Consider the following 17,339-nt stretch of genomic DNA (forward strand, 5'->3'; position numbering starts at 1 on the left):
GATATACTTCATATAATGTCCACAGTGTGTCTGACAAGACACTGCAGAGAGGTCATTAAGCAAAGCAGTGTATATGAACGAAGGCAAATTGCTTTTACTTACAATTTTTTCTAATTATTTATTGTCTTCCTTGTAATTTTGCAACACTGTTTGCTTTGAAATCTGAGCTTTACATTAATTTTTTATGATGTTTGAGATGAGCTTGTCTGGGGCAGGCATTTCCTTGTAAACTTAGAAAGCAATAGATCTGCCATACGTTGTTCTTGTTTCCTTGGTTTGAAAGCTGTGGTTGCTTTGAGGTTAAGCCCACAGGTGATATGTTGGGCCTTGCTGAGGGAGCAGACTGTGCACTTCTCACTGGGTAGCACCTATTTTTCTTCCTTGTTTGGTGACTTTTACTCTTAGCATGAGCTAATGTCAGAAATTAAGAGTCCCAAAACAAGAGTGTCCAGGATCTGAGGTTTGACTGGGAAATAAAGTTAGTGAGATTGCAATAAAGGAGGTTCTTCTCAGAACGAGTGATCCCATACTGGAGCAGATAGCTCAGTGCAATCTCCATCCTTGGGACTTGTTCATACCTTGCCTGAACATAGCTGTGAGTGAACTGGCCTAGTGCTGGGTACAAGCTTGGACCGTGGAACCTGCCAAGGTGCTTGTTAATCTCCCCATTTGATTTTAGAGAGCAGTCTCTTCAGTGCATGGTCAAATGGTAAAAGAAGCAAGAAAGCTTGTTTTCATGGAGTGGCTTGTGCTGTGTGTTAACTCTGGACCTGGCTGCTGGACGTGAAGAGTAGGGCACTTTCTTAAATCAGTAGGTGTTTGGCATCTATTTTCTTTCCCTTAAAGGTCCTTAAAGGGTAAAAACTAGAGAACTTGCTGTATGGTTCTTGCAGATGCCCAGTATTGTCTGCTGTCGGTGATCTTACCATTGAATTGGATCCTGCCAATGAAATCCAACTACACAAGTCAGTAATTTGTGAGGAGAAGCTGTTCTCTGTGATTAATGCTGTGCTTGATGACAGGCATGGAAAGCCCAGCTCTGAGTAATGCCCAGAATGGCACATTCCCCTGTGTGTGTGCCTTTAAAGGAAGAGCCTGTGCTTATATGGGATTGAGGGCATTTAAGAGGCAGCTAATGACAAGTGAAAATGATAGCTAGGGTGGATTAATTGTTAAATGAATTGTGCCTGCCCTTGCTGTCCTTTTAATGTGGTGTTGGTCTAAGTATGATGTTATATAGCAGGAAGGCATCAGGGAGCAATTCCATGCACTTGGGTTCAGGTCAGAGGAGTTTAAAGGCTTAGCCATCAGGAGTTTTTCTCTACTTTAGACATCTGTTTGCAGTATGGAGTTTTCTTCTTCCCCTCTGGGAGTACAAAAATCTTTGTTTTGATTAATTTTGGTTTAATAAGTTTTTTTCCCCATGCTTTTTTTGAAAGTGGGGTAAAGCAGTATTTTTTCCATAATCAGTTTAATATAAGCTTTGCATTAACTGTTTCTGGAATGGGATCATACTAACTGAACTTGGTCTAGAGCGTAGCTTAGGGATTTTTTTCTTATTTTTTAAAATTGTACTCTATCTACAGGACTACATATTTAATTTTGATTTGTCATGGGGCTGCTTTATATTCATGCCTTCAGTCTGAGTGGAGCATAAGGGAAATTAAGCTGGAAGAGGACTGAAAGCAGCCAGCCATAGGTCTCATCCTGTCATTACGGTGAAGAAATTTGTCCCTTGAATTGATTTGGAGTGACAGTGGGGTAGGAAGGCATTGGCAGAAGTTGTATGTCTCTTGCAAGCTCTCAGTCACACATGGCCAGTAATCTCATTTGAGTGAATTTTGTGTGCTTTCTAGATGAAATGTTATCATATATGTTTCAGTGAAGTTCCCCGGTCCCTGATAAGACTTAATTGTACTGAGGGGTTCTTAGGGCCCTTTTCTCTGCTCACACTTTTTTATTTTTTAAGTATTTGCTGTGTTTGGAGATGAATCAGTTTGGGCCAAGGGCACTTAGAGGATGGGAGCTTTGATTGCTTTCAGCCTGCTAATCTTCATGATCACTCAGGCAGAAGTAAAATAATGCTGTCTACCCAGGAAGATAGACTTTCTGTTAAGTATTTTCCTTTCCTAGGAAGAGAGGAGGCCTTCAAATTCATCTTACAGAAAGATAAACTTGTATGGGGACGGGAATCATGATTTCCTTCTGAAGGACTCTCGGCTCATGCTTTGTCCAATCCAGCAAAGAGAAAACTAGTGGATACTGCTAATGTAGTGGGAAAAAAAAAAGGTGTAGAACAGCTTCTGAAGCTGAAGGGTAGTTTGTAATGGGAACAAATGGATTGGGGGGCAGTATAATGAATAAATAAAAATTGGAAATGAAAGCTTTTCTAAAATTAAAAGCACTGACAGTCTGGGGCACTCCTGTAATCAGTTAGAATGATGCAATCTAAACAAGGAAGGATTATTTTGTAGCTGAGAATATGAGAGACTGGGGAGAGCCAGAGCCCTGTTATTTGTACCAGGAGGAACCCAGGTGAAAGATGCCTGCAGAGGTTCTCAGTGAGCAAGGAAGGTGGGGATTTTTTGTGGGTTTGACTTTTGTTTTTTAAATTCCCCCTCCCTCATCAGTAATGTTACCAGCTCCAGGGCATTAGAGATGGATCAGATCATGTTGGTCCATGGCTTAAGACGTGATTCATACAGTGTGATAGATACCATTGCAGGGTTTTCTACAGTACAAGGCCTGTAAAAGCTCATACCTGCTCTTGCAGTGTGTGTAGGTTACTTGCTTCCTGCATCAGTGATTGAGAACCTGTTAGTTTAACAGGGCAGCCACTTCCAAAAGGCTGATGCCACTCCCTCCTGCCAGTCAGGGATCACTTTTCCTCTGAAGGAAGACAGTAAATGTCTTCAGTAAAATTCAGGGGCTGGCTAACAAATTGCAGTTTAGAATACATTACAGATGATGAATGTGATCTCCTTAAAGGGAAATCTGTTCGTTTGACTTAGTGCTCTTACGATTAATTGCTTGCCAGATTAAATTGCTCCATAAAATGCATGCTACTTTATTCCATCTCTTCATGATGAGATTAGCTAGGCTGTGCTGGTTCTTTGTATGTTAATTACAGTGGTATTTTCTTCTTCAATTTAATTATTAAATTGTTTAGCACAGCATGCTTTCTCCTAACCTCAGGAAAGTTGTCTGTATTTTTCTTTTGACCACCATTCTGTAATCACACTGCCCTTTTCCCAGAAATATTCTGGGTTCCTTTATAGAAGTACCACACACTGTAGAGAATATATCCTGAGATTTTTCTGTTTTCTCTGGTGTTCTGCTGAAATACTGAAATGGTTCTAATCTTACACAGGTTTATTATGTGACAGTCTAGGATGAGGAATGAGGAAAGTCTGAATCAAAGCTGTGGAGGCAAATTTCCAGGGTTGCTACACAAACAGAAATTTATCCAGATAAACTAAGCTTGCTGCTTTTGTTGAGAAGTGTAAAGCTCACTGAGTGGCCAGGATGTTTGCTTTTTGTCTCAGCTGGAGAATCAATAGCAGTTCAGTGTTCTGTGCTGTTGATGTTTCAGAGCAATTTGGAGGGAAGGACCATGTATGCTTTCCTTGTTCTTGGAGGACCTCTCTGTACTCAGTGACCATAACAAAGACACATTTTGTCCTGAAAACCTGGAAAATGGAAACACAAGAAATTGAACAGCACTAGAATTGTGGTGACAGCCTACAATTACTGAAGGAGGCCAGCAGTAAAAAAATTTAAGGAAAATTTAAGAAAAAATGAGTTTAAATTTTCATTATCAGACTTGTCCCAGCATTTAGGATATTAGTTCATGCACTCTTCCTCAGTCAGGAACCTGGCTCCATGTGCTACTACCCCCCACATGCATACACAAAATAACCCCCTATTCTTTTGCAGTGCCAAGACTGGGATTTGGACATAACTGAATGTTCCCACTGTAGCATTACAGAGGCTCTGTTGAAAAATTGTCAGTTTTCTTTATTCTTAATTTTTTAAAATGTTTATTCTGCTATATCACTCTAGATAAAATATGTAATATCTATCAATTAAACTGTTGTGGTGTTTGAAATCATTCACATCTCTTGGTCTAAAATGGAGCTTCTCTTACCCAGCTCTAATAACTTCTAAAAAAAATGTGCTTCTCAGTTTAACCCCTCTCCCTCAGAAAATGCTGTTTTATCTTCTGTTAGAATTGATTCCCAAAGGCAAGGCAAATTTTTGTATTTATTAAGCTCATTTTTCCCATCTATCCAGAGCTTAGAAAATTCAAAAGAGCATAGGAGGACTAGGAAAGTTTCAGAAAGGGGCATAAAGAATGACTGAAGGCATGGAACCAGATGTGTTATGAAGAACATTTATATACCTGACAAGTCTTCAGACTGGAAGAGATGGCAGAGAATATATACAAGAGTTAGTAAAAATTACCAAATGTCAGAGAGAAGGTGAAGGGGTGCTGTAAGAAGAGGGTGCATCAGAAGATCAAGATAAGCTTGAACCAAAGAGATACTGCTTCATTTTATGCTCAGTTAGGCTGTGAAATATCTAAAAAGTTATGTGAATTTAAAGCAATGATGATACAAATGAATGGAACAGAATTTAATCATGGGTTGCTGGATCATACAGATGTCACCTCTGCTTCACATATTATCTTGAAGTGTATTTGGCTGGAAGCAAGGGTTCTTTTTGGGGCAGTGTCATTTTGTTTGTCTGCTTTCATACTGTTACCTGAGCTCCAAATTCTAGACAGTTTTGAAGTAGGGACACAGAGGCCTTTGCTACCTCAGTATGGCAATTTTAAATTTTTATCTGTCAGCATTTTCTCAGGAATAAGTTGCTCCAAAGTCTTTAGCCAGGAGTAAATCAACATGTCAGCGTCCCCCTCCCACTGCTGTCAGCATGGAGGCATTGCAGTTTCCTTCCAGTCACACATCTGGTTATGTGCCTGGTGTGTTCACTCTGTCTCTGCAAGCTGAGCAGGCTGAATTCCCTGTCAGGGCTCTGTAAGGTTCATTTAAGGTGGAGGAGTCTCCTGCCTGCACTTTGACCCACACTCTCATTGTGTGCAGAAGAGGAGGTCTCCAAGCCTCTCTGGCCTTGCTGCTGTTACCTGTGTGTGCACAGGAAATACTGTGTTGATTTAAAAGAGGGATGTCTAAGGAAGAATATGAGCTGATCTCCTGTTTGGCAGCCTTTTGGTCTTTTGTGGGAGTGGCAGAGAAGTGCCATGATTTTCTGGAGCTCTGGTGAAGACAAGAGTAGAATGAATAACTATGGAAGATTTTTCTTCCCTCATGATTTTACTTCAGGATTTCCATCATTGTCACTGTTCCTTTTTTTCTCCAGAAAGAGCTCATGGAGAGCTGTCAGGATCATGTACTTATAAACCTCATGAAAGTGAAACCGATGCCAGCTGAGCAAGACATGATCTTAATTAAGACTAACAGGATTTTTTGTCTTTTTCTCTCTCTTGCTAGGCCCAAGCAAATATAAAAGTCTTCTAATTTCAGTAGCCTCTTGTTTGTCAGCTAAAAAAGCTGAGTTGATGGAGCCTTTTGAGACTTCTTTGATTAAAAAAAATTAAAAGTTAAAGGCCCTATGTTTTTTTAATTTGCTTAAGGGGACAAATCCTTTTACTGCATCTGTAGAGTGAGGAATTAAGCAGGAATATAATCAGGTTTTTTTCTGTTGCAGGTTACTGTTCTAAAGGAAGTTCGTGTTGGATAATTTATCATTCATTCCTTTTTCCTTCTGGCTACTGTAGATCCCAATGCACTGCTCTATAAATAGATGTATAAAAGGTTCTTTTGCTGACATCTCTGAAGACAACTTTCGATTTCACTTAATCCAAAGGAAAAGAAAACCCAAAAACTAGAGTGAATTCTCAGTGCACAAGTTAGACGAGTTAGGAAAAGAAAGGGATCAGGGTAATCTGATCTCTGCTGTAAGTGCCTCAAATAATGATCTGTTCTTTGTTATGAATACCAGCCAAGGTGAATTAAAAGAGCATTATCTGAAAGCAGGTGAAGCCACATATCCTCATGTTGTCCCCAGACTAGCTGTGTATGGAGGTGGGGAGGATTTTTCTCTTGCTGAGGAGCTGAGACCTTGTGGCTCCAGCTTGTTCTCCTGGCCAGTGCTGGTCTCACAGGCCAGCTCTCCATCCCTGCCTGGGCTCCCTGCAAGCAGCACCAGCACAGCAGAGGCTGAGAAGGGTCTCCTTCGGAGCACAGTGCTGACCTGACTGAGTGCCAGGCTGGATTTGCTTCCCATCCATTTCTCCCCAGTCCGTGGTACCTCTTACAGGGAAAGCCATCTGTGTTACAGCATTTTTATCTTTGCTTGGGGAAGCAAATGAAACAGAGCTATTGTGATGCTTGTGGACTGATGCTGTGAAGCAGTTCAAGTTGCCTGCTGCATGTAAACCTAGTCCTGACCGTTTAGGCTCTAAGTGATGCAGGTACAGTTCTCCTGGAAAGGCTGGATGCTGAGGGTGTCTCTAATTCCTGACTTTCTAAACAAGCCTTTCCTTCTGTGTTACCAGTTATTCAGTTGAAAGAGTTTGCTTGATGTGGAACAATGCTGCTGTGGAACCCTACTAAGGCCCCATCTGCTAAGAGCTTGTATTGATTTGTGTCTTAGTTTATAAAAGCCTTCAATTCACCTTGTGTAAATGCCATAAATAATGCAGATGTAGTAGATGAAATGTGCTGTGGGAACATCCCAGAAATCATTTTGGTCTGGGTTGAATAGAGCTAATCTAATAATGGTTAGGAGTTTCTCAATAGCTGTGAAGCAAAAAGTGTATTGTCTTATTCTAGCTTAATGTATTAGTCAATACACTGGGGCAGGAAGATAGGTATTTGAAAGTGGTAATCAACTTTAATGAAAGCAAGAGTTTTTAATGTTAAAATATTACAAAACTTCATCTGAAACTATTTGTAGATTATATATGTACACACACAGTGGAAGTATAGTCAAGTCCAGTTCTGCGCCTGTGATTTATCTGCATAATCCTAACATTTGTATGCCTCTTTGTCACCAGGACTGCAGTGCTTCAGAGGCTATATGTATATATATTAAATAAATCATTTTGCCCACTCATAGCAAACAGCCACTTTGTGCCAGCAACATTGCAGAATGCATTTTAGTACACAGGGGACATTGATGACTACTTTGTCCTTTTGAAATTCCATGGGCTTTAGGGCACCAAAATGTATTTCAAGTTGGACTAGGTCCAGATGTGTATGAGAACTCCTTGGCAGTCTTGTAGAAAGCATATGGGAGTTTTAAAGGTGACCTCTTTTTAGAAATTTAATTGGATTTTTCTTCTCTTCAATTATGTGTAAAGAAAGCGAAAACATAAAGGGATGTGGTATTATTTAGATTGTTCAGTTAGGAATATCCATCATATCAAGGATGATTTTTCTTCAGAGTGGTCTGTGGGCATGGCATTTTGAGTTCTCTGCATTGGACAGATCAGCTGATGTGCAGTGGTTCCTGTAGAGGAAAGAGAATGTATGCTCATAAATTGCTTCTAATAAATGTTTCCCTGGCAGTTACTACAGTTGCAAGATGAAGAATGTGTCTAGTTGCTATTAGCATTGTTAATTGAGAAGAAACATGGATGGAACCCATAGTCCAGAGCTGAGACTTGTCTTCCTGTCACTTTTCTGCTCTTGATGCCGTCAAAACTGCTGATGTGATCAAATAGGGCATTGCAGACAGCAGCGATGGGACAAGTCCAGAACTCACTAATTCTGCCTCAAATTGTTTATCAGCCAGCACTTGGTCTTGGCTAAAGCAGACAAACCATACCACGAGTTGTGCATTGGCAAAGAGTTTTTAGCAATTAGGGGTCATATGTCAGCATTGATTGCTGAAGGAGCTCCAGGTGCCTAGAGGAACTTGGAGAGCTCTTGAATGTCAGTGCAGGGCAAGACTTCAGAACCCCTTGAGACTGCTGCTGGTCAACTTGGCTTGATGTTGGTGCCCCAGGTATTATTGTAGCTCAACTGGAAAGCTCAGAACAGTAGAGAGTAGTATTTAAGAGCCTTTGTGTGTCAGTTTTGTAGCAGGGATTACTGAGGGTCTAGGGACACGTGCAACTCGCAGTGTTTCTTTTGGAGCTAGGAGTGGGCATCCGTGACAATGGTGGAGATGCCAGCAAGAGTGAATGATGTGACAAAGCACTTGTGGAGCATCTCTAGAAGACAAGGACAGTGCCTTTCTTAGGTGATAAGCATGAAAAGAATGCTACATAAATTTGTCAGTGATCATAAGGGACCTAAGAATTGCTTATGAATGTTGCAAGTTACTGGAAGACTGGCAGAAGGTTAAATCATGAAGTAGATGAAGCGTGTGATCTGAATTGCTTTTTAATCTATCAGGCAGTTCTTGAAATGCAGTTCTTGAAAAAATAAGTGCCAGTTTGCAAAAAGGGACTGTATATTGAAAAGCAGTGTTTCAAGAAGCATTGACTGACACCTTTACTCTAGGTCTTTTGTGAAACGTTCAGCTAAAGACGTTTATTTAACCCTAGAAATATTAAGAAGAGAAAGTGATTTTATGATCGTGTATATTTTGCCATTTTTTCTGGTGTCTGTTTCAAAAAAATTGAATAATTTGAGAAAGGACAGAGAAGCCCCAGTTATGAGAAACTAGTGAGAATGCTTTCAAGATTTCAGTATCATGATCTCTTTAAAACAAAACCTGTGGTATGCTCTTGAAAGTGTTCAAACATCTTTGATGAGATGAAATACCAAAACCAGAAAAGGAATGTAAGGCTAGACACTGAAACCAAATTGCAGCTGCAGGTTACATAAGCATTTCCTAATAGGTAATTAATTGCTGTAGTAAATGACTGAAAGAATGGGTTTTCTCCTCCTGTTCCTATCTGAACAGAATACCTTGGTGAAAGGTGCCCTAGCTAGCTTCTGACATGAGAGTAATGGTGTAAGGGTGGTGTTGAAAATTGTGGTATTCAGAACTTCAGATAAGCTGATTTACTAACTTGTAATGTCGTGAATCAGGTAGATTGGATCAAAAGTATCATTTTGCATTTAAAACTTAACAAATTCACTCTGGATTCTTGTGCTTTCGGCTTTTATTTTGCAATGAGAGATTTCTCCTCCAGTACAACAGTCACAGCAATACTGAAATTTATCCATGGAGCAATTAAACAGATGGGCAAACCTGAGAATTATTTTGAGACATATTTTCTCTTAAGACCACCAGACAGAGGTAAGATTCAATGAGATGTCAGTAGGCCAAAAGCTTTTCATTTTTCTGCAGTTTGCAGTCCCCATGATGGCTGTGCTGCGAGAGTAGGGCCCAGGATGAAGTACTTGTGCTGCAAGGAAGTGTGGAGAAATTGTTCACTAGCTTAACCTCCAAGTGAAATGATTACATCTGTGATTTGAATTTTCAGTAGTACATGTTTCAGTCTTTTTAGTGGAGAAGGGATTTTTTCCCATGTGTTTCAGAATGGAAAGAGTTTTGTACTCAGTTGTAATAGCAAAAGCAAGCTAGAGTGCTTCAGAGAGGCCTTAAAAAATAAGGTTTTACTGAATGAATTTTGCTCAGTTTTCCATGTTAGATCTTGGAATTAATGGACAGGAGCAGGAAATCCTGCTAGTAATTGTCCTCAAACCCAAGGAAGGGTTAAGTATGCTAATTATTTCAGCAAAGTCTCTCTTTTTTTTTGAGGTGCATACATCTAGAGTAAGCTGAAGTGTTGGTGTTCTTGAGCACTGTGATCTTGAGGATGCCAAGACAGCCTTTGGCACGAGAGGACCTTGTTTATCAGCTTCAGGGTCTGAAGCCTGGCACCTGGAAGAGGCTCCCTGTATCCATTTATCCAGATACTCTGCAATTGGAACACGACTGGCAGTCCCATAGCAGCTCTTTGTGTGTAAAAGTAGGGCGGGAACTGAACCTTAATGATGCCCACCATCAGAGAAAGGGAGCTGCTGAGCTGAGCCATGGTGAATTGTGACTCCCAGCTCCTGCCAGAGCTGGAAGAGAGCTCGACCTTCAGCAGCTGTCTGACTGCAGTTTTCCTGGAATGGTTAAAAATACTTAAAAGTGATGGTGTGATTGATGATGTGTTAAAAACCCTTAAAGGAAACAGGAAAAGCAGTCAATACTTGGTGCAGATCTATTGCTGGGTCATGAAGAGCTGCTCTGAGGGAGGGTGTAAAAAGCCCAGGACAATCTGTTTTAGAGCTTTTAGTAGCTGCCCCAGCATGTAACTGCAGAGAATCTGCAATAGGCTGCAAGTCTGTCTTTGCTCTTTTCATGTCACCCCCTAATTCTGTCTAATGTATAATGGCAGAGATGTTTTGGGGCACCAAATCAAGCTCTCAGGTTTGCCATTGCTATTCAGGAGGTTAAGCACTCTGTTTACTCCTGCTCTCCTGTGCCACTTGCACTGAGGCAGGAGGTTCTTTGTTTCTCTGCTGGCACTCCCTGTTCATCACTATGGAGAATGAAACTGTTCATCACTATGCAGAATGAAACTTAGAAGTTGCCTGAATATTAATTTTTCAGGCTTTCTGAGAACTGTGGAAAGTAAAGGTCGGGGAAAATATATTGGCTTCTATTAAGGCAGAATGATGAACACACTGAGCAGTGAACAGGCACACCAGCCTGTAACACACCCCAAACTTGGGCCTGCTACCAGCACCTCTGGCCTCCTGCCAGGAGCCTGGCAGCAACTTGTACAGAGCAGTTGCACATCTCTGAATGCAGGGATGTTGTGTCTGAAGGCTTAGAGATCCATAGATCTTGAGATGAGAGTCCTGCTCTGTGGCAAGAGGACTCCTGCTAGAGAGGGAGGTGAACCATTAGTCCTTGGTAGGTCTGTTTTGTGTATAAGTGCAGTGTGCAAGGAAATACTCTGTGCTGGAGCCAGTGGGTTTATTTTAGAGATTGCTTGGAAAGAACTTGGATGTAACCATTTTTCAGTGTACAGCTGAAATCAAAACACTTCTCAATATTTGCCAATTCTTGTTTTGAAATATCACCTCACTTTTTTAAATAGCTGGATGCTTTCAATATGCAGGTTTGTCACTTTTACCCTAAACCCTATTTTTCAAAATTGAACTGAAATCTTGACTTTTGTCCAAAGTTTTGAATCAACTCAATTTACGGATGAATATGGAAGGAAAAAAAAAAACCCTTCTAAATTTTTTTCACCTTTCTTATTGAAATATTGCGCAGCTTGTCTATGAATCCAAATACAGTTCTGCCCTTTAGATAGCATTCATGGTTTTGTTTTGTTTGGGTTTCCATCCTTTTTTGCTTTCCATATCTATTTTTTTTTTCCAGGAAGAGGTTTATACAGTTTTAGCTTTCTTGAATAATGAGCATGCTGCCAAGCCTTGGCTCTTGCAAACTGCTAAGTGCTGTTGCTCATTAGCATCAAATGCCACAGCCCATAACACTTTGCTCTGTTGCTCAGCGAGTGCATGCTGGCTGCTTTATTGGGTTTGTGTGGTAAGGGTTTGGTGCAGGGGCTACAGGGGTGGCTTCTCTGAGAAGCTTCCAGAAGCTTCCCCAGTGTCCCATGGAGCCAGTGCCAGCCAGCTCCAAGGTGGATCCACTCCTGGCCAAGGTTGAGCCCATCAGTGATGGTGGTAGTGCTTCTGAAATAATTTAATTAAGAAGGCAAAAAGTGACCCCATGGGAAGGCCTCTCTGGAGCAGACTCCTGGAATGACCTGTGGTGGTGCCATGGAACGAGGAGCCCACCCTGGAGCAGGGTTGTTGGCAGGATCCTGCAGAAGGGACCCGTGCTGGAGCTGCTGTTCCTGAAGGACTGCACTCTGTGAAGGGACCCACATTAGTGCAGTTCATGAAGAGCTGCAGCCTGTGGGAAGGACTCACGTTGGAGAAGTTCTGGAGAAATGTCTCCCATTGGATGGACCCACACTGGAGCCGTGTGGGTCTCATTACTGTCCCTGATTTCATTGGCAATGAATTAAACTACCTTCCCCAAGCTGAGTCTGTTTTGGCAATGTTGGTAACTGGTAAGTAATCTCTCCCTGTCCTTATATCATCCCATAACTTTGTCATTTTAGATTCTCTCACCTGTTCAGCTGAGAAGGGAGAAGACAGTGTCTTTGGTGGGCATCTGACATCTAGCCAGGGCTAGCCCACCCTGGCTGTTAAAGCAGCAATTAATTGCTTTGATACTGAATGGATTCTGTAATCATCTAATATGTTATTTAAAATAATAATCAAAGTTCTATAATGACTCTCATGATTTAATTCCTTCAGGAATCTTGCAACAGATGAGAAAATTTTGCCATGCAAGCTAACTTACATTAGCTGGAGAGCTGCTGGCAAAGAATGCTTTCTAAATACAGTCAGGAAAAAGATGTCTTGAGCAGGAGCAGTGTGGGTGAAGGGAAAACAGGGTTTGGTAGTGAACAGTGAGCAAGTCTGATTGCTTTCTGTTGCTCTAACACATTTTTTGCTGCAAATTGCACTAGAGGTTTTGGAGCAAAATTTTTACAGGATTTTACCTGGCAGTAAATGCTGTATCAGTCAGGCTAGAGCAGTGTTGGATCTAGGTTAAGTTGTCAGAAATTTCTAAGTGTGTGCCTATCAATAGTAAGTAATTATGCATATGCTCAGAAGGAATGCTAGCCAAGGGAAAGAAAGCATGCAAACTTTTTTCCTCTCTGAATGTGGTGGAATCTGCAGAATCACAAAAGCATGCAGTAATCATTGACAATTTACAACTTTGTAATAGTGACCTATATATGTGCTGAATGCCTTTTTTAATGATGTGCCTGTTCCTTCATGTTTTCTAAAATGCTTAAATTGGGCAGCTTTCCCTTAATGGCATATGACAGCACTCCTGTCTCAAATGTTTCTAGTGCTGGGCTGATTTTGCTAATGCTGGTTCACAGGCAACATCAGGGAAGAGATTGTGGCCCCTTGCCCGCAGACAGAAGAGTGGTTAGATGGGACAGGAGTAGGAATCAGCCTGCTGCAGTGGTTGGACCACAAGAGAAGTGTTGCTTTCAGTCTTTGAATGGAAGAGCTAAAAGGAGCTGAGGAAAAATCAAATAGCTGACAAGTAGTTAACACTGTGTTTTTGACAAAATGAAACGACAAACCAAGATTTCAACAGCCTTTTAATACTTAGATTTTGTTGTTCACTAGAGCAATTCTGAATCAAATAGAACTCAAATGAATGCAACTAAGTGTGGTGACTTCCTTTTTGGTATTAATTATTTTTCAAAAAGCTGCAACACGTGGCTTTTTTCATTAAGTTTGGTGGTTTTTTTCCCCTGCATTTTCACTTGATTATGGATAACATTTATTTGTGTGGTTGCTGAATTGGGAAGTTGTGTGGTCTTCCCCAACTGCTGAGTGTCTACAAACCTTTTCAGCACCAACTGAATACATGGATGTTTTGTGTTTCAAAAGAATAAAGAAAGAAGGGGATAAAACACAGACTGTGTTGGGCAACTCAGGTTGACTCAAGGCCTGGAATGCTGAATTAGAACTGTTGGTGTAAGAACTGTGCAGCTTCAAAGAGAAACTGGCTTGAGCTATCCAAAGCTACTGCTCTGGTTAGAGCTAATGTACCTCCCTGGTGTCTAGTTATGTATTAGCAATTACAAGGAAGAAGCAGAGGCAAACCTTTAGCTCTCCTTCCACAGAGAAAAGTCCAGGGCTCCTTCCTTAGATCTCTCAGATCCTCTGCTACCTGTATTATGTGACACGTAACTGGTTAAAAATCATGTGGCCTTTTTTTGCATTATGTTTTTGTAAGAGCCTTGAAAAACACTGAAATTCTAAAGCAGGAAAGATATATCAGTAGCAGAACACTGTAGGAGTTGGGCTTTTTGTTTGACTTGATGGATGGGAAAACATCAGCAGTTAACTTGGAAATGTTTGGTGTGCTGCTGTTTCTAAGACTGGAGGACTATACTTCACTTTTGAAATAGAAAATGCACTTCACTGGCCTTGCTTTTGCTAACACCCATACAAAGAACAGAGCACAAAAAAGCTTATGTCTAAATTACAAACCCAAAGCTTTGAGGGAGAGGTGAGCATGTATAGATGTGTCAGGGATGATAGTGGGTGATTTGAAAAGAAACTAAATTTCTCTACTTTTGTGACTTGGGAAAGTGTTCTCAAAGATTTGCACTTCAACAATGCAAATTCAGCTGAATGGGTTTTGTCAACATCTGCCTGAAATTCACTGCGGGATAAGGATGGGTGAAGTAAAAGCAAAGCCCAGAAAACCCCAGCACTGTTGAAGTGACTCTGGAAACCCTTGGTGAGGCAGATGATTGCAAAAAGTTGCCTCTTGCCCTCTGGGCTGTGATAAATTGATCCCCAATCCTCCTGTGGTCCAGAATGGGGAGTGGTGGGCACGGGCGAGTTTATCTGTGGCATTTTACTCTGCAGGTACAATGGATTTACAATGTGCTGCTTGCCAGTAACTCAGTTCATAACTTGATCCATGTCAATAAATCACTTGCTTCTGATCATCAGCTCTTAGTGGGAATAGAGATCTCAGTAGTGTAAATACTTGTGAGATGTGTGGATATTGGGGTGGAGAGGGCTAGGCTTTCAGGGAGATGGGTCAGGTTAAGGCAATTAAATGGGAAAGAAGATGAGTATACATGAAATACAGCAAAGGAGATAAGATGAAGCTCTCCACTGGTCCATAAACCAGGTGCCCTGTCTCAGGAAAACAGAAGCTTAATCAACTACAGGTCCTCCCCTCTTTCAGACATGAAATAAATATCCTAAAAAGAGGATTCATTCAGCTGTAATGCTGTTTGACTCTAGCTTTCCTTGCCATTGAAAACCAACTTCACCTTGTCCCAGGTGATGTGTGGTGACATCTTTATTGAGCATGTGGTGTTCACTTGGGGTGTCTGGGGGCATCAGCTGAATCCATGCTCCAGTCTTGGTCCTGGATTTTGGAAGGATCTGAATTCCATTAGGCATTTTTCAACAAATGTGGTTCTCATTTGCACCTGTCTGACAAGAAAAAACATTTTGAGGTTTGCAACATCTTGCATTTTCAGAGGATTGGACTGTAAATAATGGGTTTTGGTTGGCATGGCAGTTGGTAGTGTCTCAAAGGCTAATATTGTGAACCCTGATTTACGTGGCTGTGCAGGTACAGCCATAGCTGACACTTGGTGTAATTAAGTTAATTAAATACCTTTGTGGGACTCATCTTAATTTCCTTTGCAAAGTAGGTTTGACTGTAGCTGATTCTTGCTTAGACAATGTTCCTTCCCCTTCCCTGTCTGTAATTTAATATCCTGCTACTTCACGACTCGATTGCATTGTTCTAACCCTTCACTCACTCAATACAGATAAATGCTGAGGCTTCAGGGCCTTCCTTTCCCTCTGGGGCTTCTGTTGCAGGCACAGGTTTTACTCTGAGTCAGTAAAATAAGGTTGTGCTCCATGACCTACAGAGAGAGGTTTGTCTTGCTGCCACAGCCTGCATCAGGGTGTTCAGGACCTCGTGCAATACCTGCTGGCTCACACCTGACAAAATGAGGTAATAAGAGTCATTTGCAGTGTGCTCTAGATAATACAGGGTTGATGGCAAGTTTTCACTAAGTTAATTAAACTAACAGCCTACTCAGAGCCTTTCTCAGAGAGCTTTAAAAGGTCCCAGTGGGATGGCTTATAAACTTTCTAAGTCTCACTCTTGGCTTGATGTGTTTGGAAGCTGGTATGTGTGTCTGTACAGTATTTTGTGCTAGATGCAGCATCCAGTAATCCAGGCTTTCCTCAAAGTTAAACATCCTGTGATTAAATACTGATGAAGATACTAAATGTAATTTAAAAACTTCAGGTTTAGATTCTGTTTGAAGTTTTGCCATGTGTCTTGTGTCTCAGGAGGCTTGGATGGCATCCTGTAACCTGAATTATGAAGCAATGGATAGAAGCTGACCCACTTATAGCACTTGCAGAGAATAAATATTTGCCATAATGCTTTACTTCAGGTCCTAACCAGAGACAGTGGCCATGCAGACATGTATGGTGAACTACTGTTAATGTGCCTTTCCCCCCCTTTTTCTTCCTTGTTTAGTTATTATTTTTTCCTTGCCTTCTGGATGAATTATTTCTTTATACCTTGCTGTTTGTTTTAGAGGGCAGGTTGCCTTGTTACATGGGAATTAAAAGCTGGTGTGACTGAAGGCTGTATTTAATGTTAAAGCAGTGTTCTGTAACCCATTTCACTGCTCTACACCAACTAGCTATAAGAGACTAGCACGATGTTTGCATCACAGAATGCTTGGATACTGAAAGAACCACAACCTGTTTGGCCTGTGGATTGTACTTGATTAGTACAGCTGAAGAACTTTGGACAAAGGAATGTATATAAAGTGAAAGAACTGGGAAATAGGTGCTGCAGAAAAGGTTGTTATGGCTTTTGAAAAATTTATTTCCATGTTAATACTGCTTGTTATGGCTCTGTGCAGATATTAAACCAGGACCACAACCCTAGGGCAGTAGGTACTTTTTAAAAGCATATATTAAGGAAGTTTCATAGAAGGACTTGTCATTTTACAAGTCAGCTGAATCTTCAAAATTGGTAACACAGATGTGGAAGAAGCACAGACATTGTGCCTAAAATCCAGTATGCTGACATAAATCATGGTTGCCTCTCCCACTTGGGACATGCTAGACTGATCTGCAGGTTTTAGTGCTGGCAGCCTGAGCCCAGAGTTTCTCTGTTCCATCACACAGCTCTGTTTGTAGTCAGAGGTGAGCAGGCATAGTTAACTGCTATGTTAATGCTCTCTGGAATTGAGGTGTAATGAAGGGTTGGCTTTCTAGTGTCTTTACTTTGGTAAATGTAAACTCTTGCCACACTCTCACCACTACTAGCCAGCTGTTTTGTAGCAGTGAAATGTGCCATAAAGTATGTCATTTGATCTCTCATAAATTACATGTTTGAGATGAGAAATGTATTTGTTATCAAGTGATAGCTTTGTTGTAGAACAGTCAATTACAGAAACACAGATGAGTCTGGTGCCCTGTGCTTCAATAGATGTTTTCACTCTCTGTGTCTAGGTAATATTTTTTATTTTGTCATTTATACCACTTAAGCTATCAGTGCCACTGGTTATGTATACCTAAGAATTCTGTTGCTTACTTATTGAGAAAAGGGAACAGAAATGCTTCTTAGATTAGTTTCCAGTGATGCATCAGCTGCATGAAAATAGGTGAGTGGATAAATTCCCTAAATTGTAGTCTCAAGTGAGGCTGTGCAGCTGTTCCAAAAGATGAGTTAACTGCTCA

The 17,339-nt window shown here is 41.0% G+C and overlaps 1 protein-coding gene across 6 annotated transcripts in view; it reads left to right on the top strand.

Moving 5' to 3' along the window:
* Positions 1 to 17,339, top strand: part of ARMH3 (armadillo like helical domain containing 3) — a 122,726-nt gene that overhangs the window by 64,514 nt on the left and 40,873 nt on the right. The gene's annotated exons all lie outside the window — the stretch shown is intronic.

The sequence above is a fragment of the Passer domesticus genome, chromosome 8, assembly GCF_036417665.1.
Source record: "Passer domesticus isolate bPasDom1 chromosome 8, bPasDom1.hap1, whole genome shotgun sequence".
Taxonomy (NCBI): domain Eukaryota; kingdom Metazoa; phylum Chordata; class Aves; order Passeriformes; family Passeridae; genus Passer; species Passer domesticus.